Genomic DNA, 24,538 nt, shown 5'->3' with positions numbered 1-24,538 from the left:
TGTCCCCTTCTCCTCCTGCCCCCAATCCCTCCCAGCATCAGGGTCTTTTCCAATGAGTCAACTCTTCGCCATGAGGTGGCCAAAGTATTGGAGTTTCAGCTTCAGCATCAGTCCTTCCAATGAACACCCAGGGCTGATCTCCTTTAGGATGGACTGGTTGGATCTCCTTGCAGTCCAAGGGACTCCAAGAGTCTTCTCCAGCACCACAGTTCAGAAGCATCAATTCTTCGGCACTCAGCTTTCTGCACAGTCCAACTCTCACATCCATACATGACCACAGGAAAGACCATAGCCTTGACTAGATGGACTTTTGTTGGCAAAGTAATATCTCTGCTTTTCAATATGCTATCTAGGTTGGTCATAACTTTCCTTCCAAGGAGTAAGCGGCTTTTAATTGCATGGCTGCAGTCACCATCTGCAGTGATTTTGGAGCCCAAAAAGATAAAGTCTGACACTGTTTCCATTGTTTCCCCATCTATTTCCCATGAAGTGATGGGACCAGATGCCATGATCTTAGTTTTCTGAATGTTGAGCTTTAAGCCAACTTTTTCACTCTCCTCTTTCACTTTCATCAAGAGGCTTTTTAGTTCCTCTTCACTTTCTGCCATAAGGGTGGTGTCATCTGCATATCTAAGGTTATTGATATTTCTCCCAGCAATCTTGATTCCAGCTTGTGGTTCTTCCAGCCCAGCATTTCTCATAATGTACTCTGCATATAAGTTAAATAAGCAGGGTGAAAATATACAGCCTTGACATACCCCTTTTCCTATTTGGAACCAGTCTGTTGTTCCATGTCCAGTTCTAACTGTTGCTTCCTGACCTGCATATAGGTTTCTCAAGAGGCAGGTCAGGTGGTCTGGTATTCCCATCTCTTTGTTTGGGGACCTGCAAACTTCCGTTTGAGTAATTCTACAAGAGACCATCATAATGAGTGGAGTCTAAACAGACCAGTCCACAAGTTTGGCTTAAAACACAGGTGCTCTAGCTGCTGCTACTGCTGCTGCAGCTAAGTTGCTTCAGTCGTGTCCGACTCTGTGTGACCCCAGAGACGGCAGCCCACCAGGCTCCCCCATCTCTGGGATTCTCCAGGCAAGAACACTGGAGTGGGTTGCCATTTCTTTATGTTCCTTATAAATAGTACAGTGTTGGGCTTTGCTTTAGGAGCCAATTTGAATTTTTTTCTTTTAATAGGTAAGTTAAACCCACTCATATTTATTGATTGATTCGTTGGATCTCAATTCTGTTATATTATTTTTATGTGTGTTATGTTACATTCACCTTGCTCTATTCTTTATGTGGTGTGTCTTCCTTGCTTCTTTTAAATGCTTCTTTTGGTGTTTGGAAAGATCTAAATTTTTGTTCTAGTAGGCATTTTGCATTTTTTTCATTTCCAGTGCCATTAATCTCCCTTTTCTCCTGTTTAACCTTTTATTGTTTTGTCTGCCAATTTAAAATGGTATAGTTTGATACCTCCAATCACCTATAAAAGAGTCAAATCCTCAAACTGAAAAGTGAATAAAAGTCTGAAGATGGACTAAGTATGGACAGTCCATTAGATAACGAATTCTGATCCTGAATAAGAATTAAACCTATCCAGTGTCAATTACACATAGAATGTGTTCAAATACCAGACTCACTGGTGCTAAAATTTTGGAAAACTTATAGAAATCTTGTTTTGTCTCATTTCTGAAATGAAAGTGATAATACTTCTCACACAGCTGTTTTAAGCTTACATAAGAAAAATGCGTGGGAAATACTTAACAGGGGGGGAAAAAAAGATGGTAAAATTTTTACCAAAATAGATAGATACCTGCCAAATCGACCACAGTTAATTTTCCCTGACATTGAAGAGGACACTGCTGTTTGGAAACTGCAGATGGAATTGCTACTGATCTCAGTCTGAGAAACCTCCTCAATTTTTGTAATTTGGTAGGTGTTCAGAAAGGGACTCAAACGTCAACAACTTATTTAAATGTTTCCTTTAAAACTGATGACTACCCTGGTGGCTCAGACAGTAAAAGTGTCTGCCTCCAATGCGGGAGACCTGGGTTTGATCCCTAGTTTGGGAAGATTCCCTGGAGAAGGAAACTGCAACCCACTCCAGTATGCAAAATGGGGTCACAAAGAGTTGGATACAACTGAGCGACTTCACTTTCTTTCTTTCTTTACAACTGAGGAAGCTGAAGATTGCTGGCATTCAACCTGTTGGTAGTAACTAACATGGAAGTCTCCCCAGTCAGGCCATGATCAGCCACTACAGTTGTATTCTGTCATAGCCTCCTTATTTGGGAAAACAAAAAGAGAGAGAATGATACTACCGCCCGGGGGGCAGAGAAAGAAATGATTCTTGCTTGGACCACTGTTTTGTGCTGGGCTTAGTCGCTCAGTCATATCCGACCCTTTGCAACCCCATGGACTGTAGCCTTCCAGGATCCTCTGTCCATGGGATTCTTCAGGCACAAATACTGGAGTGGTTTGCCATTTCCTTTTCTAGGATCTTCCCAACCCAGGGATCGAACCCAGGTCTCCCACATTGCAAGCGGATCCTTTACTGTCTGAGCCACCAGGGAAGCCTGGAGCACTGGTTTACTGAGCTATAATACTCTCCCCAGGCCCAGGGGCAGGAATTGAACCTACGACTTTAATAACCATTAATGGATTTCTAGATACAAAAGCAGACTGTGAAGGGAATCTCCAGTAGATTCACAGGCTGCTTGGAGAGCTGGGTCATGTGCCTCACACGTGGACAATGAACTTAATATTAATATTAATGGTGGGGGAATGGGAGGGCTGGGAGCCTGGCTGTCAGGCCCAAGGGCAGAGGGCACGACACATTAGAAGGGTCACACTTCCTCCCTGCCCCCAGCAGAGCACTGAGCATTGCCAGGGAGCGTGCCAGGGAGCCACACCCCAGCGGTGGGAGGCGCTCCAATGACCATGTGCTACACTTTCCCCCAGGCTCCCATGTGGAAACAGCCTCTGTGCCTTCCCTCTGTCCCCATCAGGGCCTCTTTGGGGCTCTTTTCACCCAGATCTGGGCTCATCAGACTCCGCAACAGCTGCTCATCTCCCTTGAGACGCAAAAGGTCTGTGAGAACACAAGAAGGGGATGCGTGGTCATGCAGATATTCACACCCGAGCATAATTTTCACCACGTGATTGAGTGAGGTGCATACAAAATGTCTAAAGCCTCATAAATAAATAGCCCTGGGAGTTTAAACTGTAAGAATAAGTTAAGACTTTCCCAACTCCACATAACATTACACCTACCTATGTTTTTAAAGTGGGGAGGAAAAAATACCTTCTTGAATATCTTAGACTCCAAATCATTAGCTCTATTAATTTGCTGTTTTCTTTCTCATCAATACAATCACCTTCACCTTGTGCTTCCCTGGGTAACTTTTGTAATTAAAGGTCTCTGGAACTAAGAGTGGATAAAAATACAATCAGGGCCAGTGTGGAAGACCTTAGTTACAAGAATACATAGCTATGTGAAAAAGTGGATTTAAATGCCAAATTTCCCTAGTTAATTTCCCAAATTACCTTTCTTTAAAACCATGAAGAAGGAAGTTGAAGCAGAGAAGGAACAATGTACTTACTGATGACAATGAGCAAATATTTTATCTTCAATCTCTGAGACAGAAGCTTTCCATTTTAGGTGCTGATAAAACACCTTCTAGAAATTTTGATATTGCCAATTTTCTCACAGGCATTGGCTGCTGAAGGAATGCCTAGGATCGAGGCACCCATAAAGAAGGGCCAGCACTCTTTGGTGATGGAACTTTAGAGCAGAGACCTGAATGAAATGTTAGCCAAGCAAATCTGGGGAATAAAACACTTCATTCAAAAATAACTAGAAACACAGAGTTCCTGTGGTGGGCTTGTTCAAGGAACATCCAGGTGACCACTGAGACTGGAACAGAGTGATAGAGAGGAAGAGTTGTCCAAGAGGATGTTGGAAAGGGTACAAGGACCACAGTTACACAAGGTCTCTCAGACTCGAGATAAAGCCTTTGGTTTTTACTGAATGAGATGAGAAGCTATTGGATGTTTGCAAAGGGATGACATCTGATTTAAATATTTACAAGGTCATCTGGCTATTCTATGAAAAAAAAAAAAAAGACAGATTGTAGGGAGACAAGAGCAGAAGCAGGGAGACCAGTTAGAAGGTTGGTTGCAATAACCCAGGTGAGAGATACTGGTGACTGGACCATGATGGGTGCAGGGGAGCTGGGGTGAAGTGGTCAGGTTCTAGTAAGCTTGTGAAACTCAGAGGTATGAGAGAAAGAGAAGTCAGGGATGACAGCATTTTCTGGCTTGGTATGCAGAGTACATCGTGAGAAACGCGGGACTGGAAGAAGCACAAGCTGGAATCTAGATTGCTGGGAGAAATATCAATAACCTCAGAAATGCAGATGACACCACCCTTATGGCAGAAAGTGAAGAGGAACTAAAAAGCCTCTTGATGAAAGTGAAAGAGGAGAGTGAGAAAGTTGGCTTAAAGCTCAACATTCAGAAAACGAAGACCATGGCATCTGGTCCCATCACTTCATGGGAAATAGATGGGGAAACAATGGAAACAGTGTCAGACTTTATTTTTTGGGGGCTCCAAAATCAATGCAGATGATGACTGCAGCCATGCAATTAAAAGCCACTTACTCCTTGGAAGGAAAGTTATGACCAACCTAGATAGCATATTGAAAAGCAGAGATATTACTTTGCCAACAAAAGTCAATCTAGTCAAGGCTATGGTTTTTCCTGTGGTCATGTATGGATGTGAGAGTTGGACTGTGAAGAAAGCTGAGTGCCGAAGAATTGATGCTTTTGAACTGTGGTGCTGGAGAAGACTCTTATGAGTCCGTTGGACTGCAAGGAGATCCAACCAGTCCATCCTAAAGGAGATCAGTCCTGGGTATTCATTGGAAGGACTGATGCTGAAGCTGAAACTCCAATACTTTGGCCACCTCATGGCGAAGAGTTGACTCATTGGAAAAGACCCTGATGCTGGGAGGGATTGGGGGCAGGAGGAGAAGGGGACAGAGGATGAGATGGCTGGATGGCATCACTGACTCAATGGACATGAGTTTGGGTGAACTCCAGGAATTGGTGATGGACAGGGAGGCTTGGCGTGCTGCGATTCACAGGGTTGCAAAGAGTCGGACACAACTGAGCGACTGAACTGAACTGAACTGAAGAGAGAGGAAGAGGAATGGTTGGTGAGTTCAGCTTTTGTAACCTAAGAGTCCAGCAATAGAGGAGTGGATAAAGAAGATGTGGTACATACATACAATGGGACATTAACCTGCTATAAAAGAGAAAGAAATAATGCCATTTGCAGCAACATGGATGGACCTAGAGATCATCTCATCATCCTGAGTGAAGTAAGTCAAACAGAGAAAGACAGATACCATATGATGTCACTTACATGTGGAATCTAAAATATGATACAAATGAACCTATCTACAAATCAGAAAGTGAAAATGTTAGTTGCTGACTCTGCGACCCCGTGGACTGTAGGCCACCAGGCTCCTCTGTTCATGGGATTCTCCAGGCAAGGATATTGGAGTGGGTTGTCATTCCCTTCTCCAGGGGATCTTCCTGACTCAGGGATTGAACCTGGATCTCCCACATTGCAGGCAGATTCTTTACCATCTGAGCCAGCAGGGAAGAGCTACAAATCAGAAAGGGATTCATTGACATAGAAAACAGCTACCAAAAGGGGGAAAGGGCTGAGGGGAGGGATAAATTAGCAATTTGGTATGAACAGTTACAAACCACTACATGTAAGATAGATATGCAAGGTCCTATTGTATTGTTTATATCTTGTAATAAACCATAACGTAAAAGAAAAAAAGAGTTGAACTCTTGTTTCGCTTTAACCCTGAGTCCTCTCTTTAGGCCTGTGTTCTTTTGCACAGTATGTTCATTGATCTTCAACCCCTTTCACCATCTTCTCCTTTGGCTTGATACAGCTCCTTCCCCCAAACCTCCCCCTTTCATAATTATTCTGCATCTGCTTCCTATCCCAATTATGCAGGAAAATTTTGTCCAACATTATTTTCAAAAGTTGGCATCATGAAGACATTGGGACTATTCTCTATCTTGGACTCCAGCCACTGAGAGCACTGCTCTCACCTGAACATTGTCTTCTATGCAGCTGCAATCTATTAAAGAGACAGACCAAGACCTTTAAGCCCTTTTTGGCACGAAACTTTTTGGTCCTGCAGGAGGGTCAAGCTGGAAAGAAAGGACCCGTAAGACTTGCTGGGAAACATGAATAAACATCACTCTCCTCCTCTGCTCTCCTTGTAGCTCCCTGGCATCACTGTTCCATCAGATCGTACCCAGAAAGTTGCTTGTTAAAATGGTGGAGGTGATCACTGCGGACTGTCCAAAGTAACTTATTACGAACAGTGAAGGTAGGCTTGCGTACTATCTATTTTTAAAAAAAGTGAATTGGAGCCAACTAACCTGTCCTATCTTATTGTCACTCTCATAGCAAGAGAACAGGATGAAATTACCACTCGCTCCAGTGTTGGGAATTTCAATGAACCTTGAGTATCCCCTTGAGAGCCGACGTGCACGGCAGCCATTGTGTGATTTGACAGAAAAGAGATTGAGGGTTGCTGACTTAGCTGCCTAAGGACAGCGGTGTGCAGGGGCTCAGAAGAAATACAGGGCACCCTCACTGCCTTTGCAAAGCTTAAAATGTTCCTAGAGACTCCAAACGATAGGCCAATCTAATGGTAGCATTTTTCAGTGATTACCCTCCCCCTCTTAAAGCCACTTTCCCCTGCCTCATCTCACACGCAGTTATTGATTGGTGCCCTCATCTCACACACAGGTATTGATTGGTGCCCACAGTTATTGGGTGCAAGGAATGGGACAAAGCAGCCTGCGGAAGAAGCAATGGCAGCGGCTCAACTGGAAGGGTTCACGGGCAGGAATCTATTGGCACAGATCTTCTTTTCGCCCACTGGCCTCAGATGAGAACAATGATAGCATCATCACCACCAACAACAATGATATAGCTGACACATAATGCCCAGTTCCTGTCTGCCAGGCCTGTCTTCTCATTTAACTTCACCACAACCTTGAGAGACTGGTTCTCCGAACTCCTCACTTTCACAGATCAGGAAGCCAAGACAGAGAGGGAAGTGTAACCTGTTCATAGTCCCCACCAGGAAATAATGGAGGCTGGATTTCACATGCAGCCTGGCTTCAGACTCTTGTCTGAATCACTCTTCTTATAAGAAGATACAGGCAAAGGAATTGTCTTCAGTAGGTGGGTAGAAAAAATAAATATTCTGAGCAGTTGCTATAGAGACAGCAACACCGAGGCTCTTGGTTACTTTGACAAGACCATTCTGGGGGGCAGAAGCGTGTGTTAGAGAGAATTCAAAAGAGAAATTTGGGACAAAAAATAAAACATTTTTAAAGAGTTTTGCCTCAAAGGGGAGCATTTCCTCACAGGTGGTAGAAGCTGAGAGTAAAATGCCCAGATATATGCATTAGAAATAAGTCTTTAATAGGTAGATGAGTGAGAAAACTACATTTGGTACAATTCTAATCTTTAATGTCGATATATGAGGCAGGCACCCAGGCTACCCCACAAAAATAAATCTTGTTGCTACTATTCCAGACAGATTATCTGCAGTGGACAGAGAAATGGTCTGGTATTATCTGCCATGTTCCTAGATTTTAACATATTTACCTTTGTTTTAGAGAGAAGTTTTAAGTTCTCTCTTAGCAAATTTCAGTTATAAAATATGGTGATATACATAGGGCTTCCCTGATGGCTCAGTGATAAAGAATTCACCTGCCAATGCAGGAGATGCCAGTTTGATCCCTGGGATGATTTTCCCCTGGGAAGACCCCCTGGAGAAGGAAATGGCAACCCACTCCAGTATTCTTGCCTGGAAAACCCTATGGACAGAGGAGCCTGGGGGCTACAGTCCATGGGGTCACAGAGTTGGACACGACTTAGTGACTGAACAACAATAAAATATTTCATATTTTCTGCATCTCTTCACTGTTGACACTTAGACACTTAGGCTGTTTCTACACCTTGGTTATTGTAAATGATTCTGAAAGGAATATGGGAATACAGATATCTCCTTCAATGAATGAATTTCCTTTGGATGTACACCTAGAAGCGGGGGTGCTGGATCACATGGTGGTCCAAGTGTTAAGTTTCTGAGGAACCACATGTGGTTTTCCGAGTGTACATGGATTCCCTTTTCTCCACATCTTTGCCAGCATTTGTTATCTCTTGTCTTTTTGATAATGGATATCCTCACTGGTGTAAGTATATATCTCACTGTGGTTTTGACCTGCATTTCCCTTATGATTGGTGATCTGGAACATTTTTTTCATGTACCTGACCATTTCTGTATATCTTCCTTGGGATACTTTGACCATCTTTTAATTGGGGTATTTGTTTATTTGCTATTGAGCTTTGAGTTCCTTGTATATTTTGGACATTATCCATTATTAGATATGGTTTGTGAATATTTTCTCCCATTCCAAATAGGTTGCCTTTTCAGTTAACTGATGGTTCTCTCTGCTGTGCAGAAGCTTTTTAGTTTGATGTAATCCCATTTGTTTATCGCAGCTTTTGTTGTCAAATCCAAAAGCTCAGAGCAAAAACCAATATTGAGTTGCTCATCCGTACGTATCTGCCAGGGTGTTACAGTGTCAGGTCTTATGTTCAAGTCTTTAATGCATTTTGAGTACATTTTTGTATAAGTTTAAGATAGGGGTCTGTCATGTTCCTAGATTTGAAACTGACAAAGACCAGTCCCATTTTCTGCCCAGAGTGCTGTGAAAACCAACACAGAACCAAATATTTCAATCTAAGTAAAAGTGTTAAAGCTTCCATTTCAAAAGATGAGGATTATCAGGACCAAGAAAAAATGTGCAGTTATAGCTGAGAATCCAGCCACAGGTAATCCCTGATTTCAACTGAGTCATTTGAAAACAAGTACCTAGAAGACAAATCTCTGTGATACCATAAGTGCTGAGAATAGCAAGAATAAATGTAAATCATATGCAAAACCTTACAGCTGGACAGGGTGTTACTGTATCTCCAATTATGTATGTTTAAGCAATCCATAGCTTTAATACTGCCTATCAATTAGCTTTTGATGAGTCATTACTATACCATCCTTCCCCCTTGGAGTTGAAATTAGATTGATTTTTCTAGCCTTGGGTTTGATTTCTATGTTTGATGAAGTATTTACTTTTAAGACCCACAGTTTCAAAATATCAATGCTTCTATTTATTCTCAGCCATAAATTATCCTATTTTAATTTTGAAAATTACAGTTGCTTCCAGTGGCTACTTTTGTTGTGAAGGTGTTAATTATTTTCTGGGCCTAAACTGTGATAGCTGGCCTCATTATTGCAGGTCCAACACTGAGCTCCGTTTATTACTGCTTTGATTTAGCTCCTCTGAGGGACTGACCTAAAATGCCTTTTATTTTTAAAGCTGAAGAATTTAATAGTGTGATTGGGTTGTTGCAACAGCTTTCCTAACCAGTGTCTCTGGTTTCACGTTCACCCTACAGCCCACAGTCTGTTCTTAGGGTAGAAGTCAAGTGAACCTTCTTGTGCAAACATCATATCATGTCACTCCTCTATTAAAACCTTCCAAGGGCTTCATTTCCCTTTGGAAAAAAAATATTTTTTTAAAATTCTTACCTGGATTTCTTAGGCCCTATGTGATCTAACTAACCTCGACTCCACGGCTTGAGTGAATCTCACATATACAATGTTGGTCAAAAGAAAACATGGCAAAGAAATACGCATGGCATTACTGCAAAACACTTTCTCAAAAACAGGCAAAACCATGTGTTAAAAATAATAATAGTAGTTATTTTGGAGGAGGAGGGAATAGTAGTTATTTTGGAGGAGTGAGAAGAAAAGGGAACAAGATTTCTGACATGCGCACAGTGTTCTATTTCTTGCTCAGGGGGTCTGCACGTAGTGTGTTCACTTTATGATAATTCATTGAGTTGTATACTTCCTCTACGTGCACCTCCTAGTAGATTAACTATACTTCAGTAAAAATACATGCCAGAGAGGGACTTCTCTGGTGGTCCAGTAAGACTCTGCACTTCCACTGCAGAGGGCGAAGGTTTGATCCCTGGTCTGGGAACTAAGATACCACATGCCGTATGGCGTGGCCGAAAAGAAAAAAAAAAGACAGTTGCCAGAGAGAGAATAGGAGGTGAGGAAGTGAAGATGGAAAGCATGAAACAGTTCTTTCAAGAAGCTTTACTCTAACAGAGATAGAGAAATGGAGCACTAACTGAAAGAATGTGAGGTCAAGTCAAAAGATTTTTTGAGTTGGTTTGTTAAAATGAGATATGTTCACTGTGCTATGGGATCTACCCTGTCTGAAGGACTCTCCAGTGTTCAAGAGGGAGGGGGTACTTGCTAAAGGGACTTAGCCTCTCATCCTCATCGAGAGGGGATGAGACCCAGGACTGGAGTAGAAGGTAAGTCTAGAAAGCAGCACAGTAGAGTACAAAGGATCAGACAATGACTGAATTCTATTAAGAGGAGCCTGGGTTCAGGGTAAGGGAGTGCCCGGGTCCCCACTGGGGATGTCAAAACGGTGGGAAAGGAACATGGGAAGCTTAGACTTCTGGTGGTGACTGTATTAAATGACATGGAAAAGTGGGAGAGATTATTACCTCTCTTTAGGAGTTGGTTTCAATTTATAGAGAAGGGGCAATTCTGTGTTGTAATAGGAGGAAGAAAATTGTATTTTTGTGCCCTTCTCATGTTCTGTATGGCCCATCTGGAGGAGAAGAAAGTCTTGAACTTACAATGCATTCCTAGATATAGAACTGTGGGATTAAAAGCATGTACATTTGAAATTTTTATGGACATTGCCAAAGAAGTGATGCAAATTCAAGCTCCTTTCCACACCTAGGACAGTTTTCTCCCACCCTCTTAACAACACTGTGTTAATGTTTATTATCTTTGCTAAATCTTGTAGGTGAGAAATAGCTCACTGTTATCAATGACTAGTGAACACATCTGTTCATATATTCACCTCCTTTACGTTTCATCTTTATGAAATGCTGTACATGACTTTTGCCCATTTTTCTCTACTTGTATTCTCCTTATTGATTTAAAGAGGTGCTTATTTTATTTTATTTTATTTTATTTTAGGGAAACCTGCCACTTGTGACTCATAATTGAAAATTTACAGTGTTCAAGAAACATGAAAAATTATACAGTGTATGTGTGTGTGTTTAATCACATGGGTCTGGACCTCATTGCTATTCTTTAAAATAAGTCATCACTACAGCAGAAACCAACACAACATTGTCAAGCAATTATCATCCAATTAACAATAAGATAAAAAAACAAAGAAGTCATCACTTCAAGTTTACAAAAACATTCATCTGTTTTCTTTAATGACTTTTGGGTTCAGTTTTTAAATTCCTAAATCTTTATTAGGAATTACTTTTGCTGAGTGAAGTAGGAATAAAGCTTTAGTGCTGTTTTTTTCCTCCCAGAGAGCTAGCAGTGGGCCCATCATTATTTCTGGGATAATCTGCTTTCCCGTAACATCCTTGAAATGCCGACTTTATCCTCCCTGATTTTGAGAGCACTCACCACTCAGTTCTAGAGGAGGCTCATCTGGATCCAGTCACAGGCTATCAACCTAAGGACTTCCCTCCCTCCTTCTTGGCGCATACACGACTTGGCATTGACTCCTCGGCTCTGAGCCCTAAATCTGGGGTTACATTAATCTGAGTCTCTTACTGTGTTTCAGGATCTTTCAGACATTAGTTTCTGCTTATTGCTATTGAGTGGAAGTAAACAAGATCAGCGAATAATTGAGTCCTCTTCCTACATTTATTAAAATAACATTTTTACCTTGTGAAAACTTTATTAACTTCCTGGAAATGGCTGGTTTTTGAGAATATTGGCTGATGGTAAATTATTCCTTTATGTGCTCACGCATTCTCTATCTCACCCTCTCTGTCTCTCGCTCCCTGCCCATATTCTATTCAAGTACTGAATACAATATCCCTCAGCAACATGACTGAAGCTACTCAGTTAACTGGCCATTAGAAAGAATCCTATCAGAATTATTAAAATAAAACATGTTTTACATATTTGCTTTCTGGAAGGTTCATATGAATGGGATTCTCAATTGCTGCCAAGGCTGGAGAACTGAGGTCTTGCAGTTATTGGTGTGTGTGCTCTCTCAATAACCTTTCATAATCACACCTGACTTTCCCACAAACGAGAAAGTACTCTTGTCATTACACCAGTAATAGCACCCTTTCCCCACTCAGGACCCTGAGTAACCCCTCTCTCACCTCTACTAGACCTGCTCTCACTATTACCTTACCCTTAGTCTTACTGCTTTATCTGGTGCCCGGCTCCAGTGATTTTTTAACCAGACAGGACCAAGACCTCGATGCATGGGTCCCGTTAAGGTATACTTCCCGTCCTCCTTCCTGGCCAAAATTCTCTAGTTCTTTGTCTGAGTGATTCTGGCATGTTCCTTCCACTCCGTAGCCCCCACCTTCTCTGTTGCTCAGTGCAACTGTCCAGTTATATCTCTGCCAACTCAGATAGCCACCAGGTAGCTAGATCCGCTTGGAGAACAACACACAAACACATGCTGACTGGTCTTACTTTAGATTCACGACTGTGTTCCTCAAGTGAACCCTTTCATGCACAGCAACCCCACGCTGCAGGGTTTATTCCCTCTCCTGCTCTCCTGGAAAATCACTTCAAACTCCCTCCTCTCCTCTCAACCTTCCATGACTCCCACCATCACATCTGTAATCACTCCTGCACCAGAGCGCAGAGGGCAGCCTCCCCTCTATCACCCACCACTGGCTGCACTGCTCTCACCTGAACCACCCTCTGGCCACTCCAGAACATTTGCTCTAGCAATTACCCTTCATTTCTCTTCCGTATAAATCTTTCATCCTTTATAGGATCATTTCTATCGGCATATGGTCATGCAAAAATTTCCCCTGTTTGGGGGGTGGGTGGGAAGGGAGGCTCAAGAGGGAGGGGGGTATATGTATACATACAGCTGATTCACGCTGTTGTGCAGCAGAAACACAACACTGTAAAGCAATTATCTTCCAATTAAAAATAAATTAAAAAAATTCTCCTGCCTTAAAAAACCCTATTCTAACTCCACACGCGCCCAGCAACCACTCCAGGCCTCAACACCCACTTTGGAGAGCTGTCTGCTTTTGTCTTCTCTCCATCTTCCCATTTTCTCATGGAACCCTCTAATCCCGGGGCTCCCCAGGTGGCTCAGCAGTAAAGAATCTGTCTGCAATGCAGGAGACCCAGGTTCAATCCCTGGGTAGGAAAGATCTGCAGATGGTGACTGCAGCCATGAAATTAAAAGATGCTCGTTCCTTGGAAGAAAAGCTATGACCAATCTAGACAGCATATTAAAAAGCAGAGATTTTACTTGACCAACAAAGGTCCGCCTAGTCAAAGGTATGGTTTTTTCCAGTAGTTAAGTATGGATGTGAGAGCTGGACTATAAAGAAAGCTGAGCACCGAAGAATTGATGCTTAAAAAAAACACAAAAAACGAAAAAAGAAAATGACAAATTTAATTTAAAGGAAGAAACCCAGAAATTGTCCAAAAAACAGTGGAGCAAATAAACTCCTGAAAAAGCTCTGTATCACGGTGATCACATTTATTGGAAGGGTTGGAGAAAAATAAAATGCTGTTTAGCTGAAGAATCTGAGTTATCTACAAATCAACTTATTTCAGGAGTGGAAGAATTCTTAGTTATTTCTTAGTATCAAAATGTGCATCAATATCTCTTTTGAGTATCTTTCACATTCAAAGAGGCAATCACACAGTATCGCTCATTTTCCACATGATAAACTCTTATATCAGTCAACTCTCAACAGCGGGGCAACTAGCACAACATTGTCTCCCCAAACAAAGAGCATCAGAATATTCCATTTTGTTGATTTATATATCTCTTCATATGTTTCTTCATCAATTTCTATAGTTGTCACAGTTTCTTCCACATCTCCCAATATCATATTTAAATGCTGATCATAAGCATGTAACCTGCCTCAAAGCTCTCTGTCATTTCTCATCTTCACATAGACTTGCTCATTCAGGCTGAGCCTGATGAGATCCAGGGGCTCTTCCACAGTGTTGGTAGTTGGTTGCTGGTCCACGTCGTCCACCATCTTTCAAATCCTTGAATTGATGCTTTTGAACTGTGGTGCTGGAGAAGACTCTTGAGAGTCCCTTGGACAGCAAGGAGATCCAACCAGTCCGTCCGAAAGGAAATCAGTCCTGGGTGTTCATTGGAAGAACTGATGCTGAAGCTGAAACTCCAATACTTTGGCCACCTGATGCGAAGAACTGACTCATTGGAAAAGACCCTGATGCTGGGAAAGATTGAAGGTGGGAGGAGAAGGGGACCACAGAGGATGAGATTGTTGGATGGCATCGCTGATGTGATGGACATGAATTTGAGTAAGCTCCAGGAACTAAAGATAGACAGGGAGGCCTGGGGTGCTGCAGTCGATGGGGTCACAAGGATTTGCACACAACTGAGTCAGTGAACTGACTGACTGAGGGAAGATCCCCTGGAGAAAGAAATAGCAACCCACTCCAGTATTCTTACCTAGAGAAACCCATGGACAGAGGAGCTTCATGGGCTACAGTCCACAGGGTTGCAAAATGTTGGATACAACTGAGTGATTAAAACCATGAACCACCACCCCAATCCAGCTTCTGTGCTCACCAGACCTCCCAAAGCAGGATTTTCATTAACTACTTTTCACCACCCAAGATAAAGCACCATCCTCACTTGCCTAAAGCGTATCTCACTGATCTTCTCTGGCTTTTGTTCCTGGTCCCTGCTCTGCCCAGTGCTCAGACTGGTCCTTTCATAATGCACACTGGGTTCCATACCTCCTCTGCTCTCCCTTCCTTTGGGAAGAAACCAAAGTCCTAACAGTGGACTTTGAGGATGGACACCGTGTCGCTCTCCACCCACCCCTCCTTCGCTCCACGCCAGCCTCATGAGCCTCCTTTGTTGCTCTTCACACACAAGCCTGTTCCCACCTGGAGCCTTAGTGGTCCCGGTGCCTTCTACCTTAAATGCTCTCATCTCAGATCATAGAACGGCTTGCTCATCTTCCAAGTGATGCCAGCTTCTCAGAGTCTCCTGTGTCCTCCCTGTCTGAAATAGCATCCCAGCTCTACCCTGCCCCAGGTTCCTTCCTTCCTTCAGGTATGTATCACAGCCAACTGACATGTGGCATTTTATTTTATGCATTCCCCTACCCCCGCCCCAGCCAGAACCTAAGCTTCTTGAAGTTAGGGAGTTTGCTAGAACAGGGTCTGTTACACAGAGGGTACTTGAGAAATATTTGTTGGCTGAATGTGTCATGCAAATATATTTTCATAATTCTGCAAAGACACAATTGACATGTTTGTAAAAATTAAATATGGGGGGAAACCCCCTAAATTCATGTCATTGGAAAATTAAATATATTTTGAGGTAGTCTGAAACACAGACTATAAAATGTCAAGTATTAAAAAGGATGGAAGTCTTGATATCCAGACATGAAAATGTCCACAAATGAGTTGAGGGGGTGGGGAGGAGTGCAGAACAAGAGAATATGATCATAATCCTATAAATCTCAAGGTTTCTCCATTCGCACAGCTCACGTTTTTCTGTAAGTCTGGAAGGAAACTCACCGATTTGTCAAGGGTGATTACCTCCAAAGAGTAGGATTTCAAAAGAAGGGAGAGGGATTTTTTACTGTTTTATATAGTTTTGGTTTAGATTTTATAAACCCAAACCACTTTATCACAAATTAACATATTATTTCAAAAGAAACCGTTGATGAATGCTTGTTGCTGGTGTTTGTGGAAGAGGCAGGGAAGTGGAAGTTAGGGGGGAGATGCGCCAGGGGAGACGCAAGCTTTCAGCAAATTGGGACACAGCACAGCCTGTGGACTAGGACCCGCAAGGCTGATGAAACAGACATTTTATTTGCTGAGCTCTGACCACGGGAAAGGTGCTATCCTTAGTGACAGGTCCCATGCCTTTTCTCAAATCCTCAGAACAAACTTAGGTATTAGCTCTAGAGCTCTAGCTCTTGCCTAACTAGCTTAGGCAAGTTAGGTATTAGCTCTAGCGCAGTGGTCCCCAACCTTTTTGGCAACAGGGACTGGTTTCAGAAGCGGGGGCTGGGGATGGTTTGGGATGATTCAAGGGCATTCCATTGACTGTGCACTTTATTTCTACTGTTATTACATCAGCTCCACCTCAGATCGTCAGGCATTAGATCCCAGAGGTCAGGCAACCTCTCCTCTGTAGGATGAGGAAAATGATTTCTCAGGATCCCTGAGTAAAGCCCAGAAGCCTTGGTGCCAATTCAAATCTATTGCTGCTTCTCACGCAGGCCAGCCCCTGTGGCTGGGGTGACGGAAGGGCAATTGGGGTCTGGAGATCCCCAATGCTGGTTCGGGCTCAGCAGCCTAAGGAGAAGCCACATGAACTCTTGTTCCCTTCCTGCTTCTATATTGCTCCACCTGAGGCTGGCGGGGGAAGATCCTGCCCCAGAGGAGTCAGGACCTCATATGTCACAGGTCAGGGGCCAAAGGAGCCCCACAGCTCAAAGGAAGCCCAGCATCCTCCGTGTTTAGCGTCCCGCACAGCTGGGAAGGATGCTCTGCAACACGTGGAGAAAGCTGATTCTCCTCCTGCTGGGCATGCCGTCCTGGTGGGCGGAGGCTGCGGGCAGGGGCGGCTGAGCTCTCCTGTGGGCCAGGAACCTGATAAACATTATCTTCCATCCTCCCAAGGATTACCGCTACCTCTATTTTACCGAAGAGGTAATTTATGTAAATACACGCAGCTAAGAAGAGGTGGAACTGCGCTAGGATCACGTGGCTCGCACGTCTAACTGCGTGCTCTTCCCAGGACGCCAAGCGCTCTCTCTGGGTGGCCGAGGGGCCCACGTGTAGGTGCCCAGTGCCCGGAGCCAACGAGCAAGCCAGGGCATCAGGCGTGGAGGAGGAGGCCATAAGGACCAGGAAGATGGCAGCAGGAGGGTTGTGTTTCGGGAGCCTGGCCCGGCCAGGGGAGGATCGCAATCACCAGCGTTCAGCTGTGCCTTTGTCTAACTGGGAGCACAATGTCTGTGTGTAGACAGTGAAAAACAATTTTCAGCTGGAAGCCTGACCTGGCCTGGCGAATGGGATCTGATTAGCGTTTTTGAACTCTGATTAGCGTTTGAACGAAATACCCAGATGACAGAAAGCCAATCCTAGTAGCGGAGACTTAACGTTTTTTACTCTCTTTCTCTAAGGCAGTCAGGCACCTTCTTTTTGCAAACTACTTTGGGCCTCGGATAAGCAAATCATTTCTACAAGCACCCTCACATTCCCCTCCCAGAAACCAGGCCGGAGGAGGTGCGTACTGGGAGAGTTAATTTACATCACCGGCTGCTGGGCTGGAGAAGTGGGATCCTTTTCCCAGCCTCACTGGACCAGGGCCAAGGGCAGATCCCTTCACGTGATCTCCCTGGGCCAGCTTCTGGAGCTGACGGAATCCCGCCCCTGACAGCTGAGTTTTTATTGCCCCTTTTGTTGTAGGTTCTCCATTTTAGGGAGAATTGATAGCTGAGGCTAAGAATAAACACATTCTCTGCCAGTCAGATTCTGTGGGGAGGTTTTTTAAAAGGACCTGGCCAGCAATAATATTTACTTTGAAACTCAGCTCTTGCTTCACAGCGTGAGGGCATGGGTGGTCAAGAAAGGAATTCCCTTCTCCGCATACAACACTTCTCACCCGTCTCAAGAAAGCTGGGGAGTATTTGGAGCTCCAAGTAAATTCTGCAGTGGTTTCTTGGTTGCCTAAGATTAGGATTAACCCTTTAAAAAGTCTTTTTATGCCAAGACGGACTTCCCAGGTGGTTCAGCAGTAAAGCATCTGCCTGCCAATGCAGGAGACCCAGGTCTGATCCCTGGGTCAGGCAGATCCCCTGGAGAAAGAAATGGCAACCCACTCCAGTATTCTTGCCTGAAAAATCCCATGGACAGAGCCTGGTAGAGGCTACAGTCCATGGGGTCACAAAAGAGTCAGACACAACTTAGTGACTAAACAGTAAGAACAACAATGCCAAGAGGATATTTTCATAATTAAACTTTTCAAAAATTGATTTTTCTAAAGAAAAAAATTGGTATCTAACTCTTTCTCTTAACTTTTATCAATGGCTTCGAGGCATTTTTGTCCAGGTCCTGACTCACTAACCCAGTAAGAGTTTAACTTCTTTTCACACTGAAATCCTTTAGCATTTTTTTCTTTTTGGCCACACCACGCGGCATGTGGGATTCTAGTTCCCTGATCAGGGACAGAACCCAAGCCCCCCACACTGGAAGCATGGAATCCCAACTCTTGGCCTGCCAGGGAATTCCTAGCAACTTAAATCATTATTTCACTAGTTAAATGTCATGAAGGATAGTTCAGTCACAGTGCTCCAGTAGGTGACGAAAATCAATGCTTCAACCACGCTGGCCACCTTTTTATTATAGTAAATAAAATCTTTAAGTATTAAAACTAGTAATCCCACAGGGAAACTCCTATGGATTTTCCTACTCTTAATGCTTTAGAAACAACATATTTGGGAATGTTAGAATACCAGAACATGAGATAACTAGTATTAGTCCAAACCAACAGATGGTGGGGACGGAGGCGGGGGTGAGTTTATTCTTATTTCTGTGAACCTGTCCTAATATATACATGGCTGTGGGAGAGATTTCCCACTTCCCCATAGTTTTCAGCCCAACACTGAGATTAACTTTAGGTTTACGGAGAAAATAACGTGCAAGGAGTTTTCACGGTATTTGCCAAGTTGAGACCTGTTATTGGAGATTTAAAAATGGTGTGGAGTCTCATAAGTCCTAAGTCACAGAATTTTTAAAACTTTGGTTATTTTGAAGAACACAAGAAAATAGCTTGAGACAGGATACAGGAGGGGGAATTCAGTGTTTTAGAAAACACACCACTGCCAACACCCTCACATAGCCTATCTGGGGAAGTGAGAAGTGGAAAGGAATTTCTGTCTGCAAAGACTTCTTGGGATAGAAGGTTTAGCAGACATCTTTTCAGAACCAGTGTTATCTGTGCACATTAGAAGTCTATTTCACTGCAGTACTCAAGCCCACCTAGTTTACAGTCTGACCTCTTCTTCAAACAATGTTTGCTTTGAGCAAAAATGAAAAATGCTTTTTTCTTGAGTTTGATGAGTAAAATTCAGCAGCATACAACATACTATGTAATGCAGTTTTGTGTTTGTGTGTGTGTATCTTCCTGTTTTTTGTTTTCAGAAAGGATATTATTCTGGGATGTTAAAAATCCCACTTGAAAAACAGAGATAAGAGGTTTCTCTGTCTTGCACAGGGGTGTCACGTTTCCATAGCGATGAAAGCAGCTCTTGATACCTGATTAACCAAGGGCTTCCTGTTTCCTCATTCCATGTAATAGGGAGATAGGCAAAGGGGAAAACACCAGGGATAGAAAATTGCAAAGGCTCAGATCTGGTCTCAGGGATTTTGTGATAATAAGTATCCAGAGACATGAGATGTTTCCTGGTGTTAGTTATCTTGAAAAGGGGGCTTTCTGCTTTTAACAATCCCTGTACTTTTACAAACATAAACATTTAATAAACTTGAGAAAGCACCTCCCTTCATATAAATTTTTATGCAATCAAGATAAGCGCAAGTGAGCCAAGCAGACCTCACTTTCGTGGTTTTCACTCTTCTTAGTTATTTCTACTGAAACATCCCTGGGTCCTCTCCCGGAGACTTTGAATTGCCCCATAGCTATGCTCTGACCTGATCATCGTTTTAACTTACCAAAGCAGTTTCTGAAACTCATCTCCTTAGCAAACCTTTTTCCATCACCCAGTGAGGCAGTAATGATCCTCTCCCATGAGCTTCAGAAATTGGGAGGCTGTGTTCTTCCTGCTTCGTTCCTTGACATCTGCTCTCAAGACACTTCACTAGCACATTATAAATCTAAGAGCGGGCTTCCCTCATAGCTCAGTTGGTAAAGAATTTGCCTGCAGTGTAGGAGATCTGGGTTCGATCCCTAGGTCAGGAAGATCCCCTGGAGAAGGAAAACCGACTAATAAATCTAACAGTGGCCCTCAAACCTGGCAGTGCATCAGAATCATTCTATGCTGATTACTGGGCCCTGTTCCAGAATTATGGAACCAGAGCCTCTGAGACAGGAGCCCCCAGATGCATGGTTTCCATAAATCCACAAGCGCTTCAGGTTTAGAAGTTGATGACGTTTTACTATGTCTATTCTGTTTCCCTGGTGGCTCATATGGTAAAGAATCTGCCTGCAGTGCAGGAGACTCAGGGTTTGACCTCGGGGTTGGGAAGATCCCCTGGAGAAAGGCATGGCAACCCACTCCAGTATTCTTGTCTGGAGAATCCCATGGACAGAGGAATCTTGTTTATGGTGTCGCAGAGTTGGACATGACTGAGCAACTAACACTTTCACTTTCTACATTCTGTTTCATGTCCCCTCTGGGCATCTGCATCCGTTTGTGTGCCCTGGGTGTTTTTAAGGAGGGTAATCATATGCCAGCAACATCTTGAGCAGTGTTGTTGTAATGTGAATTCCTTGGTACTGCCATGACCAAGCTTGCCAATCTGACCGTGGGATACGCTGCCTGGGAATATATATTTTAATGTGCTGCCACTCTCCATCCCGCAAGTGTGGGGGACAAACTGGAATACCCATAGGGACTGGGCAAGCCATTTCAATGAAGGAAGCAAGCTGGGTGAGATGTGACTAGAAGGAACCTGATGCCCAATATAAAGGGCCATGTACTACTTACCTGAGCAATGTGCTGCTAGTTTGCCAAAGCAGAAATACATCCAGTATTGCCTATGTTTTAAATTTTTCAGAAGCCAGAAATTCAGAGAAATTTAATTTCTCACTGGGGTTGGGGAGGGGGGAATTGGATGAAGGTGGTTTCAAAAGGAACAAACTTATAAGATAAATAAGCACTAGGGATATAATGCACAGCATGATTAATATAAATAACCCTGATGTATGTTATATATCAAAGTTGTTAAGAGAGTAAATCCTAAGAGTCATTATTGCAAGGAAAACTGTTTTTTTACTTCGTTATCTATATGAGAAGATGGATGTTCCCTAAACTTACTGTCCTCATCATTTCATGATGTATGTAAGTCATTATGCTGTACACCTTACACTTATACAGTGTTGTATGTCAATTACACCTCCATAAAACTAGAAGAAAAAATAAATAAAACAGTAAACACAGCCACCACAAGCAAGTTGTACCCTCTGCCTTAGAATTCTACCCATGTCTCAAAACTGGTAACTTGCAGTGTCATGCGACACTTGGGGCCTGACCGAGTGACTTCTTATGATGAACTGTAATAGAATTGCAGGGTTAGAAGGCCCTCGTTCATCACCCAGGCCACCATTTAACGACTGAATCCCCACCTCCAGCCACATTTTCCCACCTCAGGATGAAGACACCCTAAACCATCTCTCACTCTAATCCCTGCCTCTCTGTGTGCGCAGATCTGAGTGTTTTTTGGCCACCTCCATTAGGATACCATATACGCACCCAACATAGCACATTCCCAGATGAAACTGTCATCATCCAACGCCATCCCTCCAAATGCTCGTTTCCCTGTGTCCCCCCAGTGAGCTCAGTGTGATCTGTCCAGCAACCAAAGCCCAGGACCTGGGTGTTATTCTTACTACTTTGCCCTCCTTCACAACCTCTATATCGGATGATCTACCACCTCTTACTAATTCTTCCTTCTTAATATCAACCAAATTTGCCTCTTCTTGTCATTCCCATTGCCAGTGACTTATTTCAGGCCATCTCTTGTCTGAAGGCCAGTCCTTCCCCTGCCAAGTTGGTTTTAGCCCCGCTTTGATTCATTCTGGCCTTAACTCACCAAAACCAGAATGGTCACCCTAAAATGCAAATCTGATGACATCAATACCATGACAACAATGAGGACTAGTCAGAGTGCAAACAGGGCAACGTTAAATGGCCCTTGCCTGTCTCTCCCTGCTCCATTCTTCCTCGAGCCCACGCCTGAACTCTCTTCACTGCCACACAGAATCGCCTTCACTTCTCCAGGCATGTTACACTGTTTTTCCCTTTGTTCCTTCACAAATGAGGTTCTCTCTGCCTAAAAACTCATCTCCTGAACCAGTCCCCAAATCTCCATGGCTTGGCTTAGTTTATGCCTACAGCCCCTTAAAATCTTAGCTTAGTCACTGTTATAGTTGTGGTGATGACAATCATATGATGAATTAATATGTATTAAATGCTTACTATGTGCCAGGCACTGTTCTAAGAGCTTTCACATATTTTATCATTTAATTTTCACAACAAGCTCAAGAGATAGGTCATGTCACTCACTACCAGTTTTAAAGGAGAGCACAGACTGACAGGCTACAGTCCACAGCGTTGCACAGAGTCTGACATGACTGGAGCAACTTAGCACACACTCACAGACATCACCACCTCCATAGCCTCTTGTGAATCCCCAGAATGCTGTGTGCGATGCTTCTGAGACCTTCATAATTTCCCCCTGCATAGCACTCACTAAACTCTACTACAGTTCCAGCCAACCTGTCCCTCCCAGCAGATTCTAAATGCCTATATATAGAACACAAAAAAAAGACAATGCCTTATATAGTTTTCTCAGCATTTAAGACAATGCCTATCATGGGACTTCCCTGGCAGTCCAGTGGTTAAGACTTTGCTTTCCAACGCAGGAGGTGTGGGTTCAATTCCTGGGCTGGGAGCTATGATCCCACATGCCTCGGGGCCCAAAAAAATCCCAAAACATAAAACAGAATCAATATTGTATCAAATCAATAAAGGCTTTAAAAAATGGTCCACATAAAAAAAAAAGAAGTCTTAAAAAAAAAAAAAGACAAAGTCTACCAAATAAATAGAGAAAAGTTAATAAATAATGGAATGATTTTTGAGTTGTTCAACATCTGACTGTTCTCCATTGAACAGACAACAGTTTGTTTGAAAACCCTCCCCATTACTGCCATGTCTGTAAGCTGGGAGACCATCCAACTCATCTATTAGAAAAGCATGGCTGAGGGGCAGGAAATAAGTGTAAACAGAGTAGCGATACACTCTCTGTAAAAGCTATACCGACAGATGGCTAAGCATCTACTTCTACTCTTCCTTCTCTTTTGACTTCAAGTGGGTCCCTAAGTGCCTGACCATGTCTTCTGCTTTCCTTTCTCAGGATCATCACCCATGTTCAGATGCCTCCTTCCTCTTGGCTCCTCCTTCCCCCAGGTACCCATCCAAGTACCTGCTCATCCATCCATCTAACCAGCCAGATGGCTGACATGGAGGGTCTAGAGACTAGTACAGCTAAGTCCCTCTCCTCAAAGGTGTATCTCCTAAACTGCCTGGGCCACAGAAAGGGCTCAATAAACATTTGCTTCTGCCCCTGATCCCTATCTGGGGAAGGGACTGCTGTAACCATCAGTGTGAACCTGCACGCTGCCACTTTTTCTCAGCAAACTCTCTGCCCCTTTTTCATTGTGAAAACAACATTGCAATTGTCTCATGACCAGTCATCCTGACTTTACAAAGCAAAATTATGTTCTAGTTTTACAAGCTGAGGCCCAACTAACCTTTCCACCCCAGCTGACAGCTGAATTTAGTCAGAAGAGCATAATTTATTAAAAATAAAATTCATGTATTGGAAGTGATTTTGGACACTTGCATGAAGGATCATGGGGACCAGCACTGAAAAAAAGGAATCTGGCAGCCTCGTCTTCATGTAGAAACAGAAAAAAAAGGGGGATTGCCAACCACAGGTGGATAGGATGTGTGTGTCACCCTTCTAGGTATTATAGAATTCCAAGCCACAGCTGTGTCTCATGGTCCATGCATGTATTGAGGGAAATGCTGATGCAAAGAACAAGTCCCAGTATAAACTAAGACCATCTGTGAACACAGGAAGTCATCCCAGTGCTCAAAACAGCTCAACAGGTTCTCCTACAATGTCAAAGCCATTACTATTCCCAACAGCAAGAGTCAAGCACACGTTTATAATTAAAAGCACAGAATCTTAGTTAGAAACTTCTAGTTCCTTTATCAAGTTTGCCAAATATCTACAAATTCCATCATCTTGCCATCCTCAAAGAAAAGTCATACATTTTAACATGAAATGTAGGCTATGCCTAATTTTTAAACTGCTCAAAACTCTAGTAAAATTAATTTCCCTACACAGCACTACTAAAAGAGGGAACACGTATTTATTAAACAGAACAAAAACTGGTTATCATTTTCAGTATCAGAACTGAATATTTCCTTTAATAATAAAACGTATGCATAAGAACATTTCAGTGAAATATAAAACAAACATTTTTCTCCCCTTATTTCCAACCATCTTTCCTAATGCCCACAGGGAGAAGGAGATGGAAAACAAAGGAAAATCTG

The sequence above is a fragment of the Capricornis sumatraensis genome, chromosome 12 (assembly GCF_032405125.1).
Source record: "Capricornis sumatraensis isolate serow.1 chromosome 12, serow.2, whole genome shotgun sequence".
NCBI classification, from domain to species: Eukaryota; Metazoa; Chordata; class Mammalia; order Artiodactyla; family Bovidae; genus Capricornis; species Capricornis sumatraensis.
Note: the sequence above shows the minus strand (reverse complement) of the source record.